Genomic DNA, 12,355 nt, shown 5'->3' with positions numbered 1-12,355 from the left:
CATACATACCATATACTCTTCTCATAGTATGACTGACATTCCTCTCACTGAGAGGTGAAGTTTATTTTTCTCCCCTGAGTAAGACACTGTCACTGCCTCAATGGATAGAATGTGGGGAAAGTGATGCTGTGTGACTTCTGAGGCTAAGTCATAAAAAACAACATGATATGGTTCCCACTTTACTTTCTCACTGATTCTCTTTTCCTCTATACATATGCTCACCCTTGGTACCCAGTCACCATGCTGTAAGGTAGTCTCTGTCGCGGCTCAACTCCCAGAAAGATGGTTTTAGCTCCTAACCTTTGAGCTGCCCAAGAGACAAATCAACCCTTCTGAGTCCTACCCAAATTGACTTTTGAACAAAAGGAATGTTGCCATTTTTTAAGTCACTAAATTTTGGGTTCATTTGTTACACAGCCATAGTAACTAGAACAAAGTGCATTTTAGTGAGTTGGTAAGACACATACAGATAAGGTATCCAATACACAACTAGAAATTTCAAGTTCAGAACTCACAGGAGAGTCCAGAGCTAAAGCTCTGTGGGTGATAGTTTAATCCATAAAAGTAGGTGGGATGACCCAGAAAGAATAGGCCAAAAACTCCTGCAGCTTGGGGAATGCTTATGTTTACAGCAAGATGAAGAAAAGAGCACCTTCAGCTCTCAACTCAAATACCTCTGACCCCATGAGATGAAATCTAGTCCTCCCTTTAAATGACCTAGCATCCTACACATCTACCTTGCAATTCATATCACAATAACTCTTGAATAATTAATCATAATTTTATTACTTAATTTCCAATTCAACCAATAGAACATATGAGATCCATGAGGGCAGGGACTGAGCCTGTGTTGTCCACTATTGTATCCCAAGTGCTTAACATGGTTGGGGTTGGGGGAATGCTAATAAACAAATGAATGAATATTTTAAATGCCAGCATTTAAAGTATTAAGTGGTACTAAGTAGGATGAAAACTGAAATTTTTTCTATTGGATTTGGCAACTAGTAGATCTCTGATAACCTTGACAAAAAATATTCCATTTAGCAATGAGAGAGGAAACAAGGTCATGTCAATATGCTAAGTTTAACTGCATTTCACCTGGAGGAGACTGAAATTCACATGATTTGCTCCAAGCCCTGTACCTTGTTTATGTATCGTCCAGCTCCAAAAGGTCCAAGTCTCCAGAAAAGATGTGGAAATTATTATGACTGACTATTGCAGTGAACATTAGATGCCTCTTTCCCCAACAAAAAGATGTTGTCCTCAGTCTTGCTTCCATTTTGGCTTGGAGAATTAATGATTTTACCAGAAATATTATATCAAACAGGTGTGGTTTTTGATCACTGAGCAAAGTACTGGAACTTTGGTGCCAGGAAGGAAATGTAAGACTCTGAAGTTTATTTTAAGCAATTCATTTCAACATGCCAAACAGTCATTAGAAAGGTGCATTTCATTCTAAATGCTAAGCCTGAGACTTGATGTGTGGCCATAGCTACAGTCGTAAAAACTGTAGTTACGTATGCTGTCCTCTTGGTGGCACATATCCAAAGATTCTGCCTGCTTTGAGGTGTTCCCCTCTAAGCCCTTCCAGCTCTTAAGATGAATCCCATGTATATGTACCACTAAATCAGTTTGCTATACACCTGAAACTAACACAAGACTGTAAATCAACTATACTCCAATATAAAATAAAAATTAAAACGAAACAAAAAACATGAATCCCAGAGGCTGGGCCAGTGCCTGCAGCAAACAAAGCCTTCTTAGAATTTGAAAACACATCAGATGGTCCTGTTCAGATGGCTTGGACAGGATCATGGCCGTCACATAAACTAGGGTGGATTGTGCTTTGTGCCATGGACTTTATAAGAAGGAACTCCTATAATTAATAGGCTCTCAAGTGACTCAGATCAGATTGAGAGAGACAAGAGAGTAGAACGTGCTGACACTTTTCAGGACAGCATTGCTTGAAAAATCTTTGGCCATATTGAGTTTCTCTAGTTCAAGCTAATGCCTAACTTTCCACTGGCTTATTTATCATCAGGAACAGATACCTGAGATACTAGAGCCTCTGCAGTCCCCCTGAATGACACACACCTGAAAATAAGGCCAAATCCCCAAGGCAGTGACCCTGTTTCTCCAGCCTTAGGATGATACATCTTTTGACTTTCTCATCATTATGTAACTTAAACACACGTCCCTGGCATCCTCAGCACTCACTGGAAGGGCGTATTGGTTTGTTTCCTTGTATTTCTCTTTTTTTTTAAATACATCTTTATTGGAGTATAATTGCTTCACAATACTGTGTTAGTTTCTGCTGTACAGCAAAGTGAACCAGCCACATGCATACATATGTCCCAATATCCCCTCCCTCTTGAGCCTCCCTCCCACCCTCCCTATCCCACCCCTCTAGGTCATCACAAAGCACAGAACTGATCTCCCTGTGCTATGCTGCTGCTTCCCACTAGCTATTCTACATTTGGTAGGGCATATATATCGATGCTACTCTCACTTCACCCCAGCTTCCCTGTCCCACCCCGTGTCCTCAAGTCTATTCTCTATGTCTACATCTTTATTCCTGCCCTGCAACTTGGTTCATCAGTACCTTTTTGTTTGTTTTTTTTTTAGATTCCATATATATGCTTTAGCATACAGTATTTGTTTTTCTCTTTCTGACTTACTTCACTCTGTATGACAGACTCTAGGTCCATCCACCTCATTGCAAATAACTCAATTTTGTTTCTTTTATGGCTGAGTAATATTCCATTGTATATATGTGTCACATCTTGATCCATTCATCTGTCAATGGACACTTAGGTTGCTTCCATGTCCTGGCTATTGTAAATAGTGCTGCAATGAACATTGTGGTACATGTCTCTTTTTGAATTATGGTTTTCTCAGGGTATATGCCCAGTAGTGGGATTACTGAGTCATACGATAGTTCTATTTTTAGTTTTTTAAGGAACCTCCATACTGTTTTCCATAGTGGCTGTATCAATTTACATTCCCACCAACAGTGCAGGAGGTTTCCCTTATCACCACACCCTTTCCAGCATTTACTGTTTCTAGATTGTTTGATAATGGCCATTCTGAATGGTGTGAGGTGATACCTCATTGAAGTTTTGATTTGCATTTCTCTAATAATTAGTGATGTTGAGCATCTTTTCATGTGCCTCTTGGCCACCTGTATGTCTTTCTTGGCGAAATGTCTATTTAGGCCTTCTGCCCATTTTTTAATTGGATTGTTTGTTTTTTTGATATTGAGCTGCATGAGCTGTTTGTATATTTTGGGGATTAATCCTTTGTCTGTTGTTTCATTTGCAAATATTTTCTCCCATTCTGAGGGTTGTCTTTTAGTCTTGCTTATGGTTTCCTTTGCTGTGCAAAAGGTTTTAAGGTTATATCACTCCCATTTGTTTATTTTTGTTTTTATTTCTGTTACTCTAGGAAGTGGGTAAAAAAGATCTTGCTGTGGTTTATGTCAAAGAGTGTTTTTCCTATGTTATCCTCTAAGAGTTTTATAGTGTCTGGTCTTACATTTAGGTCTTTAATCCATTTGGAGTTTATTTCCGTGTATGGTGTTAGGGAGTGTTCTAATTTCATTCTTTTACATGTAGCTGTCCAGTTTTCCCAGCACCACTTATTGAAGAGGATGTCTTTTCTCCATTGTATACTCTTGCCTCCTTTATCAAAGATAAGGTGACCATATGTGCATGGGTTATCTCTGGGCATTCTATCCTGTACCATTGATCTGTATTTCTGTTTTTGTGCCAGTACCATACTGTCTTGATTACTGTAGCTTTGTGGTATAGTTTGAAGCTGGGGAGCCTGATTCCTCCAACTCCGTTTTTCCTCCTCAAGATTTCTTTGGCTCTTCGGGGTCTTCTGTGTTTCCATACAAATTGTAAAATTTTTTGCTCTAATTCTGTGAAGAATGCCATTGGTAGTTTGATAGGGATTGCACTGAATCTGTAGATTGCTTTGGGTAATATAGTCATTTTCACAATATTGATTCTTCCAATCCAAGAACATGGTATCTTTATCCATCTGTTTATGTCATTTTGATTTCTGTCACCATTGTTTTATAGTATTCTGAATACAAGTCTTTTGCCTCCTTAGGTAAGTTTATTCCTAGGTATTTTATTCTTTTTGTTGCGATAGTAAATGTGATTGTTACCTTAATTTCTCTTTCTGATTTTTCGTTGTTGGTGTATAGGAATGCCCGAGATTTTTGTGTATTAATTTTGTATCCTGCAACCTTATCAAATTCATTGATTAGTTCTAATAGTTTTCTAGTAGTATCTTTAGGATTTTCTATGTATAGTATCATATCATTTGCAAATAGTGATAGAAGTAAAACACTTCTTCTTTTCCAATTTGTATTCCTTTTATTTATTTTTCTTCTCTGATTGCCATGGCTAGGACTTCCAAAACTATGTTGAATGAGAGTGGTGAGATTGAACATCCTTGTCTTGTTCCTGATCTTAGAGGAAATGATTTCAGTTTTTCACCATTGAGTATGATGCTTGCTGTGGATTTGTCATATATGGCCTTCATTATGTTGAGATAGGTTCCCTCTGTGCCCATTTTCTGGAGAGTTTTTATCATAAGTAGGTGTTGAGTTTTGTCAAGAGCTTTTTCTGCATCTATTGAGATGATCATATGGTTTTTATTCCTTAATTTGTTAATGTGGTGTATCACATTGATTGATTTGCGTATATTGAAGAATTCTTGCATTCCTGGGATAAATCCCACTTCATCATGGTGTATGATCCTTTTAATGTGCTGTTGGATTCTGTTTGCTAGTATTTTATTGAGGATTTTTGCATCTATGTCCATCAGTGATATTGGTCTATAATTTTCGTTTTTGTGATATCTTTTTCTGGTTTTGGTATCAGGGTGATGGTGGCTTCATAAAATGAATTTGGGAGTGTTTCTCCCTCTGCAACTTTTTGGAAGAGTTTGAGAAGCGCCGGTGTTAGCTCTTCTCTAAATGTTTGATAGAATTTGCCTGTGAAGCCATCTGGTCCTGGTCTTTTGTTTGTTGGAAGATTTTTAATTATGGTTTTAATTTCATTACTTGTGATAGGTCTGTTAATATTTTCTAATTCTTCCTAGTTCAGTCTTGGAAAATTGTACCTTTCCAAGAATTTGTCCATTTCTTTGTGGTTGTCCATTTTATTGGCATATAGTTGTTTGTAGTAGTCTCATATAATCCTTTGTGTTTCTGCAATGTCAGTTGTGATTTCTCCTTTTTCATTTCTAATTTTATTGACTTGCATCCTCTCACTTTTTTTCTTGACGAGTCTGGCTAAGGGTTTATCAATTTTGTTTGTCTTCTCAAAGAACCAGATTTTAGTTTTATTGATTTTTGCTATTGTTTTCTTTGTTTCTATTTCATTCTTTCTTTTTTTTTAAATTTATTCATTTTATTTACTTATTTTTGTCTGCATTGGGTCTTCGTTGCTATAGGCGGGCTTCTCATTATAGTAGCACACAGGCTCAGCTGCTTCACAGCATGTGGGAATCTTCCCAGACCAGGGCTCGAACCCATGTCCCCTGCATTGGCAGGCAGATTCTTAACCACTGTGCCACCAAGGAAGTCCCTATTTAATTTATTTCTGCTCTGATCTTTATGATTTCTTTCCATCTACTGACTTTGGGTTTTCTTTGTTCTTCTTTCTCTAGTTGTTTTAAGTGTAAGGTTAAATTGTTTATTTGAGAGTTTTCTTGTTTTTTGAGGTGAGACTGAATTGCTCTAAACTTTCCTCTTAGAACTGCTTTTGCTGCATCCCATAGGTTTTGGGTCATCGTGTTTTCATTGTCATTTATTTCTATGTATTTTGTTATTTCTTCTTTGATTTCTTCAGTGATCTCTTGGTTATTTAGTAGCACACTGTTCAGCCTCCATGTATTTGTGTTTTTCACGTTTTTTTCCTGTAATTGATTTCCAGTCTCATAGTGTTGTTGTCAGAAAAGATGCTTGATATGATTTCAATTTCCTTAAATTTTCTGAGGCTTCATTTGTGACCCAAGATGTGATCTATCCTGGAGAATGGTCTGTGTGCACTTGAGAAGAAAGTGCATTCTGCCACTTTTGAGTGGAATGCTCTATAAATATCAAGTAAATCTATCTGGTCTATTGTGTCATTTAAAGCTTGTGTTTCCTTATTTATTTTCTGTTTGGGTGATCTGTCCATTTGTGTAAGTGGGGTGTTAAAGTCGCCTTCTATTACTGTTTAACTGTCAATTTCTCCTTTCATGGTTGTTAGCATTTGCCTTATGTATTGAGGTGCTCCTATGTTGGGTGCATAAACATTTATAATTGTTATATCTTCTTCTTGGATTGATCCTTTGATCATTATCTACTTCCCCTCCTTATCTGTTGTAAAAGTCTTCATTTTAAAGTCTGTTTTATCTGAAACAAGTATTGCTACTCCAGCTTTCTTTTGATTTCCATTTGCATGGAATAACTTTTTCCATCCCTTCACTTTCAGTCTGTATGTGTCCCTAGGTCTGAAATGGGTCTCTTGTAGACAGCATATATATGGGTCTTGTTTTTGTATCCATTCAGCCAGTCTGTGTCTTTTGGTTGGGGCATTTAATCCATTTACATTCAAGGTTATTATTGATATGTATATTCCTATTACAATTTTCTTAATTGTTTTGTTTTTGTGGGTCTTTTTCTTCTCTTATGTCTCCCACCTAGAGAAGCTTCTTTAGCTTTTGTTGTAAAGCTGGTTTTGTGGTGCTGAATTCTCTTAGGTTTTGCTTGTCTGAAAAGCTTTTGATTTCTCCATAGAATCTGAATGAGATCCTTGCTGGGTAAAGTAATCTTGGTTGCAGGTTTTTTCCTTTCATCATTTTAAGTATATCCTGCTACTCACTTCTGGTCTGTAGAGTTTCTGCTGAAAAATCAGCTGATAATCTTATGGGAATTCCTTTGTATGTTATTTTTTGTTTTTCCCTTGCTGCTTTTCATATTTTTTCTTTGAATTTAATTTTTGTTAGTTTGATTAATATGTGTCTTGGTGTGTTTTTCCTAGATTTCATCCTCTATGGGACTCTCTGTGCTTCCTGGACTTGGGTGACTCTTTCTTTTTTCATGTTAGGGAATTTTTCAACTATAATCTCTTCAAATATTTTCTCAGTCCCTTCTTTTTCTCTTTTTCTTCTGGGACCCCTATAATTCGAATGTTGGTGCGTTTAGTGTTGTCCCAGAGGTCTCTGAAATTGTATTCAATTCTTTTCATTCTTTTTTCTTTATTCTGCTCCTTGGCAGTTATTTCCACCATTTTGTCTTCCAGCTCACTTATTCGTTCTTCTGCCTCAGTTATTCTGTTATTGATTCCTTCTTGTGTATTTTTCATTTCAGTTATTGTATTGTTCATCTCTGTTTGTTTGTTCTTTAGTTCTTCTAGATCCTTGTTAAACATTTCTTGTATTTTCTCAATCCATGCCTGCATTCTGTTTCTGAGATTCTGGATCATCTTTACTATCATTACTCTGAATTCTTTTTCAGGTAGATTGCCTATTTCCTCTACATTTATTTTGTCTTGTAGGATTTTACCTTGCTCTTTCATCTGTGACATATTTTTTTGCCATCTCATTTTTTTTTTTTTTAAGAGTGAGATTGTTTTCCCATCTTACTGGTTGTTTGGCCTGAAGCTTCCAGCATTAAAGTTTGTAGGCTGTTGGGTAGAGCTGGGTCTTGGTGTAGAGATGAGGAACTCTGTGAAACCTCACTCCAATGAATATTCCAATGAATATTCTAAGGTTCTCTGTTAGTCCAGTGGTTTGGACTCAGAGCTCCCTCTGCAGGAGCTTCAGCCCGACCCCCAGCTCGAGAACCAAGATCCTGCAAGCCACATGGGGTGACAAAAAGAAAAAAAAATCCTTGTATTTCTTATGCTCAAAAAGAAGGCATCATGTCCATGTCCCAATGTCCCAACCACAGAATGAGGCATTCTAACCTCACTATTTATCATGTGGCAAGCAACCAAATGTCACCTCAGTCAGTATTTAAGGAAATGAGTTGACTAAAGAAACCAAAAACCCCTGGACCATATGACATTACATTAGACTCTGTGAACAGTAGGGTGATAATGGTCATAACCTATGTCTGAGGAGAGTTTTTCAGAGAACTGAAAACATTTTACAACTAAATGCCATGTCAGTGCTAAACTTATCAGTGGATAATTGGGCACAGCCTTAGCAAAACTCAGGGTGGACAGTAACACCCTTACCAAGTGGGACACTATTCTTTCCATCACTTCCAAATAAGCTTCTCCCAGCATCCTTGTCAACAGGAAAATACAGCAGCTTTGAATATGAACTCTGGTGAACCAGATCAAGGTTATCTAAAAACATTGCAACTAAAATTATACCTATCTTTCTACAACATAAAGAGATAATTCAGATCCTAAGATTTATTTTTTTAGAATAACAGTGGTTTCAGCAGGAGTGCTATATCATACAGTGGAGTTCAAGCAACATTTTCAAATATATTTGAATTTCAAAGCCAAGGGCATTGAATTCGTTTCTGTGCTTGATCTTGAAAAACGCTGTAGGAAACACAAATAAGTGGTTAAAAAGGTCCATAAGAATGCAAAACATGTAATTCCATTATGGTATCATAAGGAGAATGATAGAATATCAACATGCTAATGAAGGAAAAGAGAAGGTTCTATCATCCCTGGCTTAGAACACATTTAACAAATGAAATCTGGATAAAAACAGAACTGCTTATAGCAGTTCCTGGGAATAAAAGAAATCACTTTTGTAACATATTTTGCTTTCATGTATCTAACTGGTTAAACTTGGTAATTTGTATTTGAAAACCAGCTGAGAAATAAAGCTGGAGACTTCCAACTTAAAATTATAACTGAATAACTGCTCTGGACACAACACCACCAGTATTCCCACAAAAATACCTTTGAAGACCCAGAAGACAAAAACATCACAGCAATAAGAAAACTGTGATTTCCAGTCAAACTCTTATCAGGATCTAGAAGGAAGTTCTACTAATTAAGAAGACCAAACCAGACTGGAAATTAATTTTGTGACTCACCATTTTTGTGCTTGATTGGAAATATTCCCCCATTGTCCACTGAGATTTAGGAATTCAACATCTGAGCCAATCACAAAATTAAACAAACATCTGTCTTTCCACCATGAGCAGGGGGAAGGCTTCTTTTTGAAGCTATCAGTGTACTGTTTCATGCCCTCCACCTCAATCAATACCTCTCTTTATAACTCTATCTAAAGACAGAATAGTAATATTAATAATGACAACAGTAGCTAAACTTTATTTTAATATTTATTTATTTATTTATTTGGCTGTGCCAGATCTTAGCTGCAGCATGAAGGATTTTCACTGCAGCATGTGACCTCTTAGCTGTGGCATGTGGGATCTAGTTCCCTGACCAGGGATCGAACCCGGGCCCCCTGCACTGGGAGCACAGAGTCTTAGCCACTGTACCACCAGGGAAGTCCACAGCAGCTAATCTTTAAAATTTACTGTGCAGTGTGCTAAGGGCTCAATAAGCATTATCTCATTTAAACCTCACAACACTCCATAATGATAGCAATATTATTGACTTTGTTTTAGGTAAGGGAAGCTCAAAGAAGTGAAAGAACTAAACAAAATTCACAAAGCAGTTCAGAAATAGCATGGGGCATGAACTCAGATTATAAGACTCTCAAGGAAGTAATTAATGGATTATACCACAGCCCTTATAAGGTATCTTTCAAGAAATACAGAGAAGCTGAGAGTCACATTTAAGATCACAGGAGATATTGTCCTTCCAGATGACATGACGTAAAGGGCAAGGGGAAAAAGAGACATGGAGAGTTCTAGGATCAGTCCATGCTGGGAGTTTCCACTTCTGCCCATTCCATCTTTTCAGAACATTAGAGCTAGGAAGACTAAAAAGAAACTCCCGTCTCAGTCCTGAAGAGTCACCCTGGAATTAAAATGTAGCTAAACCTCTGAGAAAAAAATGCAACCAGCACCAGAAAGCAAGGTCAAGAGTAAGTGAGACATCCTTTCTATTTGAGGACTAACCAAGCAGAAAAATATTAAAAGATGAAGAACAAGGCAGAAATTGAATAAAAATAGGGAAAACCATTATAAAAATTGAGAGGGTGTTCAGGCTTCTGGAAAAAGTATGTTATGAAAAATGGAATTGGGGAAGATATTCTGGACTTATCATTTAAATAGAGAACAAACTGGCCTCTATGAGGCAAAAAAGAGAACCTCAGTAAGAGATAAATAATTGAGGTGAAAAAAATCAGCAGGATGAGATTCAAAGTGATACAGGTCAGATAGAAAAGGCTTCAGGAAAATTAGAAAAGCAATAACAGAATATAAAACTACATTGGAGACAGTAAAGAGCATAATTGACCTTGCAGAATATCAATTAATAGCATGAAGGGCAAACTTCAGTAGTTCTCCTAGAATCCAGACAAAACTTTAAATGATGGGAGAAAATTTAAAAAAGAAAAAAATATATATATGTATAATAAAGATCAAACTTAAAAGGGAGAAGAAACACCATATCCAAATTGGAATAAACACAATATCTAAAACCATAGTTAAGGAAAATCTTCCTCCAGAGAAAAAAAAGAGTATGAATATGATGATCAAACAGCTCATCATGTTCCAAGAAAATCATGGAGGTGGGCTTGGGGTGTAAGGGAGGGTAGGGAACTAGGATATATTTTAAATGTTTTTTGAAGCAATGACCTTTGGATGACAAAGTTATAAACCAAGAATATTATACCCTGCCAAGTCATCTTTCTGAATAATGGAACAGAAACCTAGTCTTGGAGAAGCAAGCAGTCTGGTGATGTACCATCCAGTTGCCCTTCCTTTAAAATTGCAATTAAAATTAGGAACTCAGGACTTCCCTGGTGGCGCAGTGGTTAAGAATCTGTCTGCCAATGCAGGGGATATGGGTTCGAGCCCTGGTCCGGGAAGATCCCACATGCCGAGGAGCAACAAAGCCCATGCGCCACAACTACTGAGCCCACATGCCACAGCTACTGAAGCCCGCATTCCTAGAGCCCATGCTTCACAACAAGAGAAGCCACCACAATGAGAAGCCCACGCACCACAAGGAAGAGTAGCTCCCGCTCACCACCACTAGAGAAAGCCCGCGCGCATGCAACAAAGACCCGACACACCCAAAAATAAACAAATAAATAATAAGGAAGTTGGCAGAGAGGAAAATCATATTATAAAGCACTGATGGAGGGGAGACCTTCAAGATGGCGGAGGAGTAAGATGTGGAGATCACCTTCCTCCCCACAAATACATCAGAAATATATCTACATGTTGAACAGCTCCTACAGAACACCTCCTGAACTCTGGCAGAAGACCTCAGGCTTTCCAAAAGGCAAGAAACTCCCCACGTACCTGGGTAGGGCAAAAGAAAATAGGAAAAACACAGACAAAAGAATAGGGACAGGACCTGCACCTCGGGGAGGGAGCTGTGAAGGAAAAGGAAGGAAGGAAGGAAAGGTTTCCACACACTAGGAAGCCCCTTCACTGGCAGAGATGGGCGAGGGGTGGGGGGGAAGCTTCAGAGCTACAGAAGAGAGTGCAGCAACAGGGGTGCAAAGGGCAAAGCGGAGAGATTCCCACACAGAGGATCGGTGCCGACCAGCACTCACTGGCCCGAGAGGCTTGTCTACTCACCCGCTGGGGTGGGTGGGGGATGGGAGCTGAGGCTCAGGCTTCGGAGGTCGGATCCCAGGGAGAGGATTGGCTGCGTGAACACTAGCTCTGGGGCTAGTGCACCAGAGCTAGCTGGGAGGGAGTCCTGGAAAAAGTCTGGAACTGCCTTAGAGGCAAGACACTGTTGTTTCAGGGTGCACGAGGAGAGGGGATTCAGAGCAACGCCTACACGAGTTTCAGAGATGGGGGCAAGCTGTGGCTATCAGCGCGGACCCTAGAGACAGGCATGAGACACTAAGGCTGCTGCTACAGCAACCAAGAAGCCTCTGTGCAAGCACAGGTCACTATCCACACCTCCCCTCCCAGGAGCCTGTGCAGCCTGCCACAGCCAGGGTCCCATGACCCAGGGACAACTACCGTGGGAGAACATATAGGGAGCCTCAAGCTGGTGCAATGTCATGCCGGCCTCTGCTGCCACAGGCTCGCCCCGCATTCTGCATCCCTCCCGCCCCCCAGCCTGAGTGAGCCACAGCTCCCGAATCAGCTGCTACTTTAACCCTGTCCTGTCTGGGTGGGCGGGGAACAGATGCCCTCAGGTGACCTACACACAGAGGCGGGACCAAATCCAAAGCTGAATCCCGGGAGCTGTGCGAACAAAGAAGAGAAAGGGAAATCTCT

The sequence above is a fragment of the Phocoena phocoena genome, chromosome 13 (genome assembly GCF_963924675.1).
Source record: "Phocoena phocoena chromosome 13, mPhoPho1.1, whole genome shotgun sequence".
Taxonomy (NCBI): Eukaryota; Metazoa; Chordata; class Mammalia; order Artiodactyla; family Phocoenidae; genus Phocoena; species Phocoena phocoena.
The sequence above is the reverse complement of the archived record's forward strand: the minus strand, read 5'-3'. Positions refer to the sequence as shown.